At 43.0% G+C, this 14,191-nt stretch overlaps 1 long non-coding RNA gene across 1 annotated transcript; it reads right to left on the bottom strand.

Annotated features, from left to right (window-relative positions):
* Window positions 1-8,587: 8,587 nt before the first annotated feature.
* LOC112949911 lies at window positions 8,588-12,811 on the bottom strand. Its single transcript, XR_003249905.1, has 4 exons — window positions 12,752-12,811; window positions 12,542-12,635; window positions 10,545-10,639; window positions 8,588-9,425 (listed from the first exon to the last, which is right to left on the bottom strand). It is a non-coding gene; the product is annotated as an uncharacterized LOC112949911 (long non-coding RNA).
* Window positions 12,812-14,191: the final 1,380 nt, after the last annotated feature.

Raw genomic sequence — 14,191 nt, 5'->3', positions numbered from 1 at the left:
AGCTGCGTGTCAGATGGTTTGCACATGCTTTCCTGGCAGGGGTTTGCACTTTATTCTGTAACACAGAGAGCTGTTCCTGCCCGTGCAAAGCACTCGGGCAATTAAGCACTGTAGCTTGGTTCGGCTACATTTGTATATGCATAAAACCTTGGAATTTAAATGTCATTTCTTTCTTTCTTTTTTTTTCAAGAAATAACAATTAAATTTAAAAATCCAGTTTACTATTTTTTTCTTCAATGTTAGATTGAACTGATTTGAACTAGGTTTTAGTTTTGAGGAAACAGCATATTTCATTTTTGATTCCATAGGAAAAAATTATTTAGTTGCATCTTTTAATTTTCTATTCTTCACATTGAAAAGGCCTTAATTTTGATTATCTCATTTTCCCTATTGAGGTCCATATTTATTTCCAATTGAGTGAGATATCTGAAAATGTCTGTATATTTTTCTAGAAATTGGAATTCTAAACCAATGTGCAATATTTTCTCTCTTTCTAGCATACTGCAAGAAGAGGGCATCTTGGACATGCTACTGATACTAATATGAATATGTTTCACATATTAGGCTTTGTCAAATTGCCATGGCAATTATCTCCATGGAGATTGCTAAAATACTGATTCCTGGATACAATGGTAAATGTTTCTGAGGTTGATTAGAAGTGTTTGTTGGCAATTTGTGTTTTGGGGGGGGCTACATCTTTCAAAAGAAATGGAATTAGCTTGGATGCAATTTTGAATCTACATTCCTGAGTTGCTATAGGGACCTTGCAAAGTTCATTTTATTTCACTTTCACGGTCTTCACTCACCATGAATATTTCAACCATTCCATTTGCTCTAAAGATGACAAAAATGGAGTGTCTGAATTTCTGCAGCTGTTAGTATTTAGTGTAAGTATCCAAAAACCCCTGAAGACTCAGAATGCATAAGGATTGCGATAGAGCACTAGCTTTCCGATTCTAATTTGCAGACAACTGGGATTTCATGGACTACTTCTAAAGGACCCATAAGACATTACTAAGAAAAGCAATCCTCTTGTTAGCAGGCTTAAATTCACTATTCTGGGATTAGGAGGCTAAGAGGAAACCTACAGATCAAACTTGACTGAAAAGCTCGGCCAGGGAATCGATTTGCAGTGAGATACAAGCCCAGTTGTGGGACCAGGAAGCCGTGCGGACCAGGATCTATTTTGCAAACCAGATGAGGAGGGAGGGAGATCTCCAGGATAGTGACTTTGTCCTATTATGTATTTATGAAATGCTGAACACAACAGAGTCTAATGCTGGATTACAATCGTCCCCATCATGTCGCTATCACATTTGCAATGATCATCATCCCACTCGCTTGTATGGATTATGCACAAGGGTTGTTTCATTCAGGACACAGAAAAAAAAAAACTGGATTGTGATTATTTTATATGCCCCGTTATCCTTTTCCTTCTGCCTTACTTTGCCTTGGTGCCAGGAACCCTTCCATTCCAGGAGTTCTGCAGCTCCTATAGACTCCAGGGAACTGAACCAGCAGCTTTCTTTGCAAACTTTCATCCTGTTTGCTTTAGAGAGGTTTCCTAATTAAAAAGAAGAGAAGAATCAGCAAGAATAACTATCTGATTGCAGACTTTGCCTCTGAGCAGCACTAAACATCCTGCACGTTTCAGTACCTCAGCATTATCTCATGGGAAAGTCCTGCCTCTGGAGATGTTCTCCAGGGGTTCTTGTGAGGTTCCTGGGTCATGCTACACAGACGAACGTGTTGTCACACAAACCTTGCAAGAAAACTCCAGGCATTACCTCTACTTAATTAATTCCTGTTTTTCCTTTTCTGTTTTTCCCATAGATTATATGTAACGGCCATGGAAAGGAAGGAGTAACTCAAAGGAGGAGTAACATCACAGTTTAAGAAGAGGACTCTGCCTCTAAATACCTCTGCCAAAGTGCTCAGATTTATAAACACTGCAAATCCTTGTGTTTGCTCTCAATTGGGAATGATCTGCATGAGCAGCTGTGCAAAAATGAGCAAATTCTCCACGGTCCATGATGGGCAAGGACTCTTCCTGGGAAGCCTCTCCCTTGTTTACGGAAGGTTCTTCTGGAAGAGACTGCTGGGTTGCTCTGGATATTGTGAATGTGAGCTGAGATGTCCCAGAGAGTATTTCTAATATCACAAGGATTTTGTGGTCTGGAAGCCACAAAAATATGTCCTTCTTAGTGTGAAACGCTCACCTGGCATCGCTGCAGCGCAAGGGGGTCTCAGCCGCTGCATGGCGTGGCTGCTCCTCCATTCAAACCAGCCAGGTGGAAATGGGTCATAAAGCTTCACTGCACAGTGATGTCTCAGGGAACAGAATTGTCTCTTCAGAACACTGAAAACAAGTGTAAGGATGGCTTCAGGCCACACACACAAATCCCAGATAAACCCAAGAAAACTGGCAGTCAGAGGTCTTTTTTTTTTCCCCTTTTTTCTTGGGAATTCAGTCTGGAATTTTAATGTGCTTTACAGAAGAGCAAAATTGCCAGGAAGGAGTGGGGATGAGCACTTCTGTCCCCCATGCTGATGCTCCACTGCTGCTCCCTGCGCTGGGGACACCTCCTCAGACCCTTTCCAGAGCTCATAGAAGAATTCTTTGGAGTGATTTGCCTGGATAGCTTTGGTTCATTTTCCTGGTGAAAGGACCAAGAGAAATGACTTGCCTGACCTCCTCAAAGTGCCTCTGGAAAAGCACAATTCCTTTTTTTTCCAAGCGCTTTTGCGCCCTGGTTTTGTGATCATTAACACCAGACGTCTGCACCGCTGCTGGGCCAGGACAACACGCTGGATGTGATTCATACATCAGCACATGATCACATCTCGGATGAATTAGCTGGAGTGCAAAGTACAGTGTTTACACTGATTTTCGGCTGCCTAAAAAGATGACAGACAACTCCTGATAGAGCAAAAAAAGATGGAGCAGTAGTGACAGAAGATGCCTGATTGAAGACTAAAGTGTCATTACCCTTAAAGCACTTGAACAGGCAGTTTGTTTATTCTGGATCAGGGCTCTGTGTCTTGTGATTCTGTGTCATGGCTTTCCTGATCCGCCACAAGGAGCCCTTAAGCTGGATTTACTGTATTGTTGAATCACGACCTCAGGGATTTGCGAGAGAAAGGAGCTGCAGCCAAGTGTCAAAGATGTTAAGGCAATTTAAGAGTGAAATCTTGGCCATACTGAAGTCAACAGCAAAACTGGAATGCGCTGATCTGCTGAAATACAAACTCTGGGTAAAAACATATGAACTAGGTTCAATGTGGCTGGAAATTCTGGGTTAAATCTCCAAGAAAGGGAAGGATATTCCCTCTGATTAGTAATGAAGAGCCCATCTCATCCTTCATCTGTCTTCATTTGGAGAAACTCCCTTTTCTCCTCTGTCTCTTCTTCAGTATATAACAAACATTGACATCCTTAGCAAATTCTCCATTGCCAAATTTTCAGAACCATTAAATCGCCCGAGTTACTTGGTAATGTTACTTTGATTAAAACCTGCTTTGTCTTTCAACCAAGAAATGCTCTAAGCTGGAAAGTTATTTGCGTTAGTATGGTAAATTGGTTGACTCAAAGATAAGTTAATTACAGAATACAGTGCAGAAAACCTTTGCCTACGTGAAGGAGACTACTACAAAAGAAAAAAGAACAGGTATTACCTCTTTTTATTTATTTAGTGCCTGTTTCAGGAATTGGTACGTCATTCAACAAAAAAAAAAAAAAAAAAAAAAACCAGAACATAGAATAAATGAGGAAGGAAAAGAGAAGCAAGACTGAGAAGACAGTGGGGGAAGAAGAAAAAAATGCTAAAATTAGAAAGTAAAAGAGAATATTGCTATTTTTTTGCTGTCTTCTGTATATATTTTAGCTTTATCAAACATTTCTTGGGTCTGGAATGAGCATGAGCAGCCCCCACAAGTTTCTTGTGCAGGAGGATCCAGGGGAGATCAGTGCAGGAGGCAAGAAGGAAGAGGACGAAGCTGAACTTTGCTCTGTCTGGTTCTTTGCTGGCTTAAGGGAATTTCTGCTACAGTTCCAGTAACTAAGTCACAGCTCTAAATTACACCAAGAAAAGGAAGTGCTGATTCAAAACAATTTCTATGCAGCTACTATAGACTCTTTTATATCTGTACTTGGGTGCAAGGAAAAATCAAGGCTACCGCCTGAACAGGTCAAGTCTTGCTTACGGCTTAGACTATTGCTGCACAGAAAGTATAATTTCCTGAAACAGCCTTAAATACTAGGCTGATATAACTCTTCTTCTATGTTGATTCCTTCGATTACATATGTAGATATTAATCATGTAAGTTCACCCCAGATGCAATTAATTACATTAAATTTACATGGACATGGACATAAACACGTATGTGCAGTGCCAAAGGCCAGGGAGAGGCTCAGCTAAACTTCTTCTTTAATAAGATCTCTGGGAAAATCTTTCTGCTGATTAGAGCCACTTGTTTCAGTACAGGACCATTCAGAACTTGAGAGCATTCCCAGTCTTACATCCTAGGTTGGAAAACTTGCTATCACTAAAGGAATTCACCCAGGGAAGGAATATATAAAAATTACACAATACCCTGCAGTGTGTGCTCTACAAATGGTCCAAACATCTTCTGGGTCATTCTGTTTAATTTCCGTGTACAATCTACCTCATCTCCTGAGGGAGATGCTCCTGAAGGAACTCTCTGAAGACAACGGCAGGTCTCAAAGATGTCTCTAAAAGGCATAACTTGGTCAAAGGAACTGTCACTATGACACAAAACCTTTCCTGGCTCTGAGATTATTCCAATCTGCACTACAGTCAAGGCTCCCCTCTGCATGCATGGCCAGGGCATCTTTGGGCACTGGAATTTGGGAAAGTTTCCCTAGGAAATAGTCAAGCCCATACTACCCACTAACGGGGTCCTAAAGCAAGAAAGTTTCTCATGCAAGCAGTGCTCGGATGTTTGATATGTGAGAGATTTAACCAAGGTCGGCCAACTGCACGAATCACAAGAGAAGAGGGTTCTCAAAGCCACTCTGGTCCCTGTCTGCTGTGACCTGGCCAGGCAGGCATAAAATAACCACGTCTTAACTGGTGCCAGTGCTGGGACGTAGGATGTTGTGGTGGATATAATGCCTGCTGTGTTTACATCCTCTCCTCGCTTGTCACTCGTTTAACACTCCCTAATTAACGGCTTTGCAAAATGCCTTTGAGACCTTCTTATATCTGAGCAGATATACAGAAAGGCAGCAGCTGGTAGGTCTTGAACAGCATCAAAGCCAGAGCAGAGTGGAGAAAACAGAGCACTTTAACCCTAATTCGACACATTATTAAATGCAAAAAGGACAGAAAAAAAAAAACTAGTGAAAGGGGCCACTGTGAATCTTTCTTTTTCCCCCCAAACTTGCCAGTAGTAAATCAGTATTCAGGGCTCTCTGAAGAAGGAATGTTTTTCTTGTGCTGCACCACTTCAAAATTGGTCCTTGAGAAAGTGTTTCTAGGCATGCAGGGAATAGCTGAAGATCTGGAAAGAAAGAAGCGCATTCAAACCAGCACTTGGCTCTTGCAAAGATTTTAGCTTTCTATGACCTTATGTCCTCCTACTCTTTTGTAACCACCATCCAGAAAGAAATATTTTCATCCAACTGGCATCCCATGGAGCCAAATAAGCCAAGATCTTTGTGAGAATTAGTCTGTTAAATGGTAAACTGGGCATCTATCTTGGACACGGCAGCTCCTCCTGCTAATTTATTTCTTCATGTATATTCCCAATATGGTAACATTGGCAAATTATGGCTATACCAGAGCTGGCTTTACCCAGGGCAATGCAGGTAATAATTCAGGGCAGTAAACTACAATTTAGGACAGTTGCAGAGGTGAAAACATGGCAAAATGCCCATACATCAGCTGTCCCAGTGGAAGGACTCAAATGGGTACAAGGAGGGACTGGAAGACGGGTGTTTTTCCCAGCACCAGCTATTGCCAGTCCTGCCACGAGGCTGGCAACAAAAGCAGTGAACCCTGTTCCCCAGGGATCCCAGCTCAGCTCCAAATACCATCTTAGAGTGGAGATATTTAGTTTTTCCTACAAGAGACCTTTGATAAATCCAAGATCCAGCACATTTCCATTGCTTTGATTTAGCCTGGGATGAGGTCTTTAATTTCCCTGAGCTTTGAGTTCTTTAATCATTAAATTAAATCACTTACTTATCTGATCCCAATTATTTCTCCCTAGGAGACTGAGATAGTATCTGTAAAGCACTTTGAAGATATGAAAGTGCTTCTAACTGCATTTTGAAAGTCAACAGAATCATAAAATTACAGAGTGAAAATATCCCCCTACCCTGGATGCCAGGTCCCTTTGAGCCAGAGTTATGTGCTGCTGTTTATCACTCTGCACAAACAACATGGATTGACCAGATGCGAGCAAAAAGGCAGAGTTTAATTAGGAATCTCCACTCATTCCTAGCTGAACTGGATGCCCCGGATCCAAAGGGAAAGCCTTCTTTTCCTTGGAAACAGAAGGGTGGCTTCCTACAACACAATGAAATGCTTCTCACTTTCATGTCTCTCCCTCTCATCAGTGCAATTCGGTGTAAGTTTTGGGAAAAGCAAAAGAATACTCCTGCTCTAAGTGCCGTGACAACAAGAACTGTCTTCTCGGAATTACTGGGAGAGGTATCTGATTGCACTGCTTGATGACAAATGGGATCAAACCAGGGAGCTAAAGACCCCGGACACCATCATCTATTAGTAATGCACACTAATGGCAAGGAGAACTGAGAAGGGTGGCTCTCTGTATGTCCATATGATACAGGTTCAGGAGGACACTCACTGCTGGAGTGAGGGAGTCTAGTGCAGGATTATGTGGCATCTGGGTGCTGATTTATCAGTGCAGACAGGCTACGTGCAGACAGTCGATGCCTCTCCTTCCCCAACATTCAGCTCCACGCTTCTCTCAGGCTCCTGAATCACCCTTTTTTGGCCTTGCATATATAAGTAAATAGCTTTAATTTCACGACTTGAGAATCAGGACCTACAAGCTACAGCATGATTCAGGATGCTGTGTCACACATGGTTTAGCTGTCCCTTCTGCAAGGTGGTTAATTGCTGGGAGCTAAACGGGGCAGACTGCTGGGATTTGGCACTTGGATTGACTCTGCTGCTGCTTGGGAGTCAGCACTCGGGCACGGAAGGGAGGTGCCAGGTGGAGCCTTTCCAAACCTGCGTCAGGAAGAGTCCTATGGACACAGAGCATCCAGCAGACGGATTTCCCTTTCCTCCAGGCCGCAGTAATTGCAGAATTATTGCGCCCTGGGTGACAGAACAGCACAGAACAGGAAACAGGTTCAGAGTAGATGTTAACGTTGGGGATGGTACATTGGAGGTCGGATAAAGAAGTCCCATGAGGTCACCTCGTTTCTGTGCCTTTATCTCCTGAGCAAAGCAGTTCTTGGGAGGAGGGACATGCTCTGGGACAAAGGTCTTGCCTTCACCCAGTGACTTGTACAACCAGGCCCTTTTAGGGCTGTTATAATGCGAAACTGCAGTCACCTGAACCACATTGATCTCCTTGCACATTTAAAAAACTTGTTTTCTTCTTGGCGGTCTCTTTAGTCTGGCTTTTGCCAGAGTTTTTCTTCTCCTGGAAAGATTCCAGTCAAACCAAGAACAGGAGAGCAGCCGCAATCAGGATTTTTTTTTCTCTGCTCATACTCAATGAGTCTGCCTGACATTTCACTGGGTCTATTAATACTGGTCACTGCAACAGTTTAATTCCCCCAAACAGCAAGAGGAAATTAAGAGTCAAAGGGCCTGAGCTGCCAAGCTCATTGGTGCCAGCAGCGAGGGTGCAGTTAGACTGTGATCTCAGAGTGCAAACAACACCCCCAAAAATCACGCTGCAACCCACATCCCAACTGTACCGGTACCCTTCGAGCTCTGCACAACAATATGCATTTACTGTAGCAGCCAAAACCATCAAGACCCTCATCAGATGGGCAGGGAGAGTCCAAGGGAGATGGTGGCATCTCAGAGGACATATCCAAGGTGCAAAGGAATCTTGCATCTTTTTCACCAGGCTTGCAAAGAGCTTCTCCAGGGTTTCAGCTATCTCCAGATCGCTTTGCACTAGCCTGACACAAGAACAGACCTTGGCAACTGATACTTTTACAAGCCGCAGAACAACTTTAATCTGAATTTTTATGGCCACTTGAAATTCGGTTTTGAATCTCTTCAGAAAGAGCTGCCTGATCTGATAAGAACGTGAGCAAAATAACTCAAGTGCTTCTCAGAGACGCAGGCAGCACCGAGCGGAGCAGGAAACCCCAGCAGCTCTTTCATCCCTTTGTGCTTCTCCACAGGAAGCGGTGTGAGCACAGCCTAAGGAACAAAGCGGAGGGCTCCGCAGCCTGAGCTGGGCTCAGCCCCAGAGAGGGTGGGATGGAGCCTGCGCCCTTGGCTTGCAGCAGGTCAGGAGGGCAAGGAGAAGCAGTTTGTTCATAGACCTTAGAGGCAAGGACTGGACTAGCAATTCAGCACCTTTCTCATATTCAACAGAAACAAGAAGAAACCAATGAGAATGCAAAAGATGTTGATTTAAATTCTAGAAGAGAAATAAAAACGAGGAAGAGTTCATTTAACGTGCTGTCTCTATGGAAACTGCTTAGCAGGGCATTTGCTCAATGTAAATGATTGCTGTTTTTTTGCATTGCCCAGGAGACACACACATATCTTCTACATGAACTCCAACCTGCACTGAGTTTATTGCATAATCACATAAAAGAGCAGATGATGTGCAAGAAATAGGAGCAAAATATCAACTTCTGATGTCAGTTCCTTGACCTAAGCAGCCCAGATAAAAGATTTTCCCTAAGTGACTTTTCATCAGTACGAAAAGGAATGTGAGGGAACCTTCCCCTTCAATAAAGCAGCAGCTCCTTTGACCTTTGAGGCTGGCCAAGAAACACCTTTTGTGCGCGTCAGTTCTCTCTGCTTTCTCCTATAGTCACTATGTCTTAAGGATGGATATAACATCCCAGCAGTTAGTGAACATGTGTGGGCCATCCTTTCAGCTCCTCAAGGATAAAATAATGCTGGAGAAAGACATGCTCATGCTGACACCACAGTGCTTATTATCATTAAGCATTTAACGATGCTGCAGTTGTGAAAGCTACGCTGTGAAAGTTTCCTCCTGCACCCCACCCTGATGGCAGCAACAGCGTGTGACCGTGTTTTTGAGCCTTGCTTCAGCATTCATTTCCCCTTCAAAAGGGCCTCTCTTCTTTCTCAGGAAGAAGTTCCTCTTCTCAGAAACTACTACTCATCTCTGGCTGCTTGTGTCTTTTCAAAGCTGTGCTCACACCAGGTGCTCTGGGACACCAAAGGTCTTTGGTCTCTGAAGTTTCTCCAGACTGTGGCACAACCCTATTCCAAAACAAAAGCAAAGGCAACAAACTGGCAACGCTAAGAAACCCACTCGGTTCAAGGTAGATTGATTTGCAAGAGGGTTTCCTACGTTTCTCACTGAAGTGCAGAGGAAATAAAACCCAATTAACCTGCTACATTTATGCAGGACCTGAAACCTGCAGCAACCCAATTGTAGAAGCCAATTGAAAGTGATTATAGAGCCTCTTCTTACTTGTGCAATCACGCTGGCCTCCCGAGAGCATCACGAGGGCTCTGCCCTGGCTGCAAGGAACAGCCAGATACCCGCAAAGTGCTGCAGCAACACGTTGCAATTACCATCTCGAGCCCTCTCCAAAATCCCAGGAGTGCTTTATTCCAGATACCGAACTAGGAACTACAATCATTCCCGTGTCTCCTGCAAGTGGCTCTAAGTACATAATGTCCTCATTCCAAGGAATCAGTAGCCTCACTTGGCTCCAGCATTCATAACTCAGACTTCTGCTAGTCACAGAGAGAAGGAAATGCGATTTTAAAACATTTTGGGTCAGGTTCATCCATGGTTAATGCATCAGGGAATGACCTGGCCCATTTTCTGCATCCCACTTTGTTTGACTGTTCCAAAAAACAACAGTGCTTGTATCTGGGCAAAGAAGAAGATTTATATAACTGAAGGCATCTAATTCATGGGTTTCACTAGGTTAATGAAAACGTAATGGCCCTGTGGCCATGACCTGACATAAACCAGTAAGGTTTTAGTGCGAGTGGCTGCAGCTCACTAAGTGTCACACTAAAATTGGTGGCAGCGTCAGCACGGCTGCATTCCTGGTCATGACTGGATTTTTGCCAGCTTCCTCTTGGCAGTGGTTTTGTGCTATTTCCTCTTTCCAGCCCCAGTCCTTGTCCTTTCACCTCATGGCTCCATCTTTCTTCTCTTCTTTTTAAAAACTGCCACTTCACCTCTCCACTTTCCTCCCATGGAGTGCTCTCATAGCCTAATGTCTCTTAGCTGCAGGAGCTTTTCACATCCTTTCCAGTAAGCCCCCAACTTCCTCTCACCCTTCTTCAACTCAAGGCTTTTACAGTGATTTCCCTTCTGATCCCTGCCCACATTCATTTCTTTGTGTCAGATATTCATACCTGAACTTTGCTTCCCGTATTGTTCTCCAGTGCTTGCCCAACTTCAGCTGTAAATACAGTGGGGAGGAAGCCTGTCCGGGCAAGCGTCAGGAACTCTGGCCATAGGAAAGAGCTAACAAGTCACAACACGTGAAGAAGGGCAGGAAAAGTCTAAATATCAGCTGAAGGACAAGGTTCAGTAAAGTGTTTTTGATAAAAGAGATGTGGCAAAATGAATAGCACAACAGTGAAAGCAAATGCATATTTCTCTCCATAAAAATTCGAGCAGAATTCACCTGTTTATTGCACTCTGCTGTTCATATGTATGAAGCTGCAAATGTGCAACTGAAATTATCACCAGTCATAAATTTAATAAAATTGTGAACAGTCTCTGAATGTGCAAAAAATGCCAAGAAATACTGACCTCCTAGGATTGCCTATAAAAGTCACTCACTACTCACATCACAGGGCACATATCTTAACTATCTAACACATACTTGAAACATATGAACTCAAAAAAAATAATTCTATTTAGATAACAGAAAATGTAATTTAAGTTTACTGATTCCCCTTCCAGACTATTCATATAAAAGGATTTTTAAATACATAAACATAACGTATCCAATATTGACTGTATCTCCAGGGACATGGAGCTAACTCAGGTGAAACACAGAAAGCCTTTAAGAGTGCATATAACACCAATTGCTCATATAGGATATCAGCCCAAGAATAGTATCCATTTGAAAGAGCAGGAAGAATTTAGGTCAAGAGAACATAATTACCAAGTTGGAGTTGGTCCAGGTTACCTGGATTACTACTGCTAAGAAAAGCAGAACGGGTCCATCAGTGAGCACAAGTAATTAGGATTCGTGTTTAGCAAAAGCCTGTAAGGGTGTTAATGTGAATTAAGCATCACCTTCCAGCCAACTTTCAGCATGAGTTGGGCATCAGTGTCCTTAAAAAAATCTTTCCTTTTCATGGCAGCATTCAGCTCGTGTTTTTTGGTTAGTTATAACAGTAAAGGTATGTCATTTGTTGCCTGAGGTTTAATAGCAACAAAAAGCAAAACAAAGCACAAACCCAGAAGTCTTGCAGCTTTAAAAAATTGCTACTAACTGCCAGACAGCTGAGACCTAGATACCTCTTTGTGCCTTTGGGCCCGTGCAGGCTCATTCCTGCAAGGAACCTCCAGCCTGAGCAGGATTAAGGGCTCTCATTCCTACGAGGCCTCCTGTAAACCTATTAGAAAGTCATTCAGTTCCCTCAAACCTACCACAATATATATCCATAAGGCAGGATATGTTTCCATATGTAGGTTAAAAGGGCAAGCGTGCAGCAACCTTTGCATGACCAGTGATTTGGTAGGAGTTCCTTGCACACACTTGGTCTCTGTGTTCAGGCCAACCCAGTCAGGCTGACCTGCCTTATGATAATCTGTCACAAAGCAACACTTCTCTCTGCCTTCTGTGCACTTGGTTTTCAAAGAAATTAAACTCAACAGACCTCTTATTCACAGAACAATAGTTATTGCTAAAGGAAATGGAAGCAGACTCAGGCATTTCAGTGCTGAATAATCCCTGATAATTTTCCTTTCTGTGCTGGCCCAGCCTTACAGACTGATTTGCTCTATTTGCTGACTCACAAATCCTTCCCTGTGGCGGACTTAAAAGACTTTATTATAAATACACTAATAACCTGAGCTGTCGTTCCTGCTAGCTGCTAAGCTCCTGCTTGGGCACTGGCAATAAGGAAGTCTCCTATTCCTTGATTTTCCATGATGGAGAGCTAAACTAACTGCATTTGTGATGGGACATCTGCCCAGGAGGATTCTACAGCTGCTTATTCCCACCTTCCCTTTTCCAGGAAAGGGATGGACAATATTAGTTACTACACCTGCAGACAGAAAAAGAGACCTGGTGCTCTCTCCTTCATGTACATTGTGAGATTCAGCAAAAAACTCTGCAGGTCTTTACTCTGGAGGGCCTTTGTACTTAACACAGTGTCCAGACAACACTTACCTGTGAATCCACAGCGTGTCAAGAGCAGAGCAGTCATTTCGTGGTGCCTTTTCACATGAGCAAAGAGAACAGGTCTCTGCAGCAGCCCTGAGTCCTGCAGAAAAGATGAGGACTTCAGGAAGAAGGCTGGAATTTATACATAAATATACAACAGCCATAACAGGGGGAACAGAAAATCACGCTGAGCCTCCAGCAAAGGTTCATCCCCACCTACTGCTCCCCCAAGGCTCCTCAGGATTCCTCTGTTCCTTCCAGCTCTTTAGCCTGGAAGGGTAAAACAACCCCCCAGTTTAGTATTTGGTGATGATAATCTTGTAGCCTAATTAATTTGAGCTAATTAATTGGTGAGAATCAACAAATTACAGTCACCTTCCCTCCCCTCCTGCTTCTCTTCTGCAGCTCCAATGGGCTGCTCCTGCAGTCCCTCTGCTTTCTTTGGGAATGTGCTGATGTTCACATGTTAGCATATAGAAATACTACAACAACAGGAAATATTTCTATGTGGGTAAATTATTCTACTTTGGATTTATGCCCAGAGAATATTTTCATTTTTCTACCTATTTTTCCATTGCACCTTTTAATTTAGAAGTAATAGGATCAATACAGTAACTGCTGTTACTGTCTATTATCCCATCATACCCATAAGGGCGCTAATGAACTGATAATGTTATTTCATACACAGGATTTTAAACATATTCATTAAACATAATCACATAAGAACAAATACTGTACATTTTGTTCTTTAAAGCTTGATCAAACAATGTCAGGGAAAAACCCAAGTTTTTCTAATCCTAATCCTAATTAGTTTATAGCATTTTCTTTTAGTATCATCAATTCTCCAGATTGTTTCCATTTACTTTTGCTCATGGGAAGTTCAGAAGAAGTTCTCCAGTTTCTCCCAAGTGACAATCCTGGGGCGAATGCCTGCAGGAAGCAAAATGGTGCGTTGTGTAATGATGGAGCCACTGGCAACATCCACTGTGACTCACAGCAAATTAAGAAAAGGCTTTTTCTTAAAGGCAGGAAAAATATTAGCTGTGTAGGAATTCCTTGTGTGTATTGGGACGAGGACATCAAAGTGAGTGGGTTGGTTAGAATCACTTTTCACGTTGCACTTTGGGAGAGGGAGATCGATCTGAACAGCACTCAGCACATGAAGAATAAAATATGATAAAAGGCCCTTGCCTGAGCTGTTCTGCACTGTGGATTCTGCAAAGGATTTCTCTGAATCTTCTGCTAATCATAACGCTCACCTGATGGACAGAGCCTGGTGTAAGCATGTTATTTACATATGCAAATGTAGGGGTATAAATGTTAAGGGAAAATTTATGCCACCATAAAGAGGTACCCAAGATGGGACCAAGCAAGTGGCTACAGAGCAAAAAACATGACAGGTAAAGTTAGTTAAACCAAGGAAATGAGCTGGGTGAATACAGAGCAAGAGAAAAAAAGAGATTAATTTTCAGCCTAACCAGTTCCCCTGTCTAGGTCACTGGAGGGTCAAGCAGAGTTGCACAAAGTGGCATTGCTGCTGAGACACAAACCACATGATGACCCCGCTCCGTGGCCTCGGGCTGGTTCCTCACCCGCTGTCCCATCAGCAGAGGTGACAGGGGGTGGAAGGCACAGCCCTTATTCAGACCTCGGTAC

Source organism: Nothoprocta perdicaria, unplaced genomic scaffold, assembly GCF_003342845.1.
Source record: "Nothoprocta perdicaria isolate Ctin4 unplaced genomic scaffold, notPer1 scaffold_30, whole genome shotgun sequence".
In the NCBI taxonomy this organism is placed as follows: domain Eukaryota; kingdom Metazoa; phylum Chordata; class Aves; order Tinamiformes; family Tinamidae; genus Nothoprocta; species Nothoprocta perdicaria.
The sequence above is the reverse complement of the archived record's forward strand: the minus strand, read 5'-3'. Positions and strand labels throughout refer to the sequence as shown.